Source organism: Lycium barbarum, chromosome 1, assembly GCF_019175385.1.
Source record: "Lycium barbarum isolate Lr01 chromosome 1, ASM1917538v2, whole genome shotgun sequence".
Taxonomy (NCBI): Eukaryota; Viridiplantae; Streptophyta; class Magnoliopsida; order Solanales; family Solanaceae; genus Lycium; species Lycium barbarum.
Genome location: NC_083337.1, coordinates 37923953 through 37926913, shown reverse-complemented (window position 1 = coordinate 37926913; position 2961 = coordinate 37923953).

Sequence of the window (2961 nt, the reverse complement as noted above, 5' to 3'; positions counted from 1 at the left end):
GAGTAACGAAAAACACATATGTTTAAATGGGCTCGGCCCATTTTAAGGTTGTTGTCGTATGGGCTTTGGCCCAGCATCCTTTTCTTTTTCTGCAGGCTGCAGATTGGGGCTCAAATTATGGACTTTTTCTCCTTTAATTAATTTATTTGGGCATCTTCATCTTAATAATTTGGACTAGAATTAATCACTTTCAAATATATAATACAATTTCTTATTAAAATAAATAACCGTGCAATAAATATTTGGAAGTATAGTGATTTGTTAAGTAAATTTTAAATAACTCGTCCAAATTATTAATGATCAAGAAATGCAGATAAATTAATTGAAGGAAAAGTGGGACAAAATTGAGTGTCAACAGCGCAACCGTTGTCCGTCCATGGATTCCAGCTGATACGATCCTTTTCCCGTTACCTCAGTTATCTTGTACGGTCCTTCCCAGTTCAGTCCTAGTTTTCCTTCGTTGGGGTTCTTGGTGTTCAAGGTAACTTTCCGAAGCACCAAGTCCCCAACTTGGAAATGTCGAAAATTGGCTCTCCGATTATAGTATCTTTGCATTCTCTGCTTCTGGTCTGCAATACGGACTAACGCATTTTCGCGAAGTTCATTCGTGAGATCGAGTTTTACGGCCATGGCCTCCTCGTTTGACTCTTCGGTGGTATACCTGAACCGGAGACTTGGTTCACCAACTTCTACGGGAATGAGGGCTTCGGCCCCGTAGACCAACGAGAAAGGTGTTTCTCCCGTGCTTGATTTCGATGTGGTTCTGTAAGCCCACAATACCTCCGGTAGTATTTCCCTCCAGTGATGCTTCGACGCTTCAAGTCTTTTCCTTAGATTTTCCATTATTGTTTTATTCGTGGATTCCGCCTGTCCGTTCGCACAAGGGTGGTATGGAGTTGATACGATTTTCTTGATTTTCAATCCCTCGAGAAAATCATTGACTTTTCCGCCCATGAACTGAGGACCATTATCACAAGTTATATCGGTCGAGATGCTGAAACGACAAATGATGTGGTCCCATATGAAGTCAATGACTTCCTTCTCTCTAATTTTTTCGAAGGCCTGCGCTTCAACCCATTTGGAGAAGTAGTCAGTCATAAATAGAATAAAACGGGCTTTACCTGGTGCCCATGGCAGTGAACCAACAATGTCCATTCCCCACTTCATAAAATACCAAGGTGACAGCACCGAATGCAGCAACTCCCCGGGCTGATGAATCATCGGGGCAAGTCTCTGACACCCATCGCATTTCCGGACAAAATTTTTCGAATCTTCCTCCATCCGGTTCCAGTAATAACCGGCTCTGATAATCTTTCGGACCAGGGCTTCAGCACTGGAGTGGTTTCCGCAGGTCCCCTCGTGCACCTCTCTCATCACATACTCCGTTTCTCCGAGACCCAAACACTTGGCTAGGGGTCCGAAGAAAGACCGTCGATACAATTGGCCATCTACCAAGCAGAAACGTGCAACTTTTGTCCTTAGTGACCGCGATTCTTTTGGGTCACTCGGGAGCTTTCCATCTCGCAAATAATCGACGTATTTGTTGCGCCAATCCCAAGTTAAACCTATTGAGTTTATTTCGTCATGTTCGTTTTCTATTGCTAAATTCATCAAATGCACCGTAGTCCCGGGGTTGATTTCTTCCCCTTCGACCGAAGATCCCAAATTGGCCAATGCATCGACTTCGCTGTTCTGCTCCCTCGGTACATGCTGCATGGTCCATTCTTTAAACCGGTGTAGTATCACTTGGATTTTTTCCAGATACCTTTGCATCCGTTCGTCCTTGACCTCGAAGACGCCGTTCACCTGGTTTACGACCAAAAGAGAATCGCATTTCGCCTCGATAATTTTGGCCCCCATACTCCGGGCTAATTCCAAACCTGCAATCATAGCCTCATACTCGGCTTCATTGTTACTCAATTTAACAGTTCTAATGGATTGTCGAATGACGATTCCTAGCCCGGAACCTTTGAGGTTCGAGGCTCCATCCGTGTGTAGCGACTAAATACCTGAAGCTTTCCACGAGGTTAGCAGAAGTTCTTTCTCAACCTCGGGGACCATAGCCGGGGTGAAGTCTGCCACAAAGTCGGCCAAGATCTGGGACTTGATGGCCGTCCGAGGCTTGTATTCGATATCATATCCGCTAATTTCTACGGCCCATTTAGGTAATCTACCCGATAATTTCGGTTTGTGCATGACGTTTTTTAGGGGGTAAGTAGTCACTACACATATCGGATGGCATTGAAAGTAGGGCTTGAGCTTTCTAGAAGCACTTACCAATGCCAATGCTAATTTTTCCAAGTGGGGATAACGGGTCTCCGCATCCCCCAAAGTTCTACTTACATAATATATAGGGAATTGCGTATCTGATTCTTCTCGGACCAAAACGCCACTTACCGCTACCTCGGAGACAGCAAGGTAGAGAAAACGCTGCTGGTCCGCTTTTGGTGTGTGCAATAGCGGTGGGATGGACAAGTACCTTTTAATTATTGTAAAGCTCTTTGACACTCTGGTGTCCAAACGAAGTCGTTCTTCTTTCTCAGTAAGGAGAAGAATCGGTGACTCTTGTCCGAGGACCTCGATATGAAACGACTCAGCGTCACTATCCTTCCGGTGAGCCTCTGTACTCCTTTGATGTTATTAACCACCTCAATGTCCTCGATGGCTTTGATCTTGTCCGGGTTGATTTCAATCCCCCGGTTCGACACCATGAAACCCAAAAATTTACCAGACCGAACACTGAAGGCACATTTTTCGGGTTGAGCTTCATGTTATACTTGCGGAGTACATCGAAGGTTTCCTGCAAATGCTTTAAATGGTCCTCTGTTTCCAGGGACTTGATCACCATGTCGTCAATATAAACTTCTATTGTTTTCCCTATTTGTTCTTCGAACATCCCATTAACTAGGCGTTGGTAAGTTGCACCGGCATTTTTTAATCCAAAAGGCATGACATTGTAAC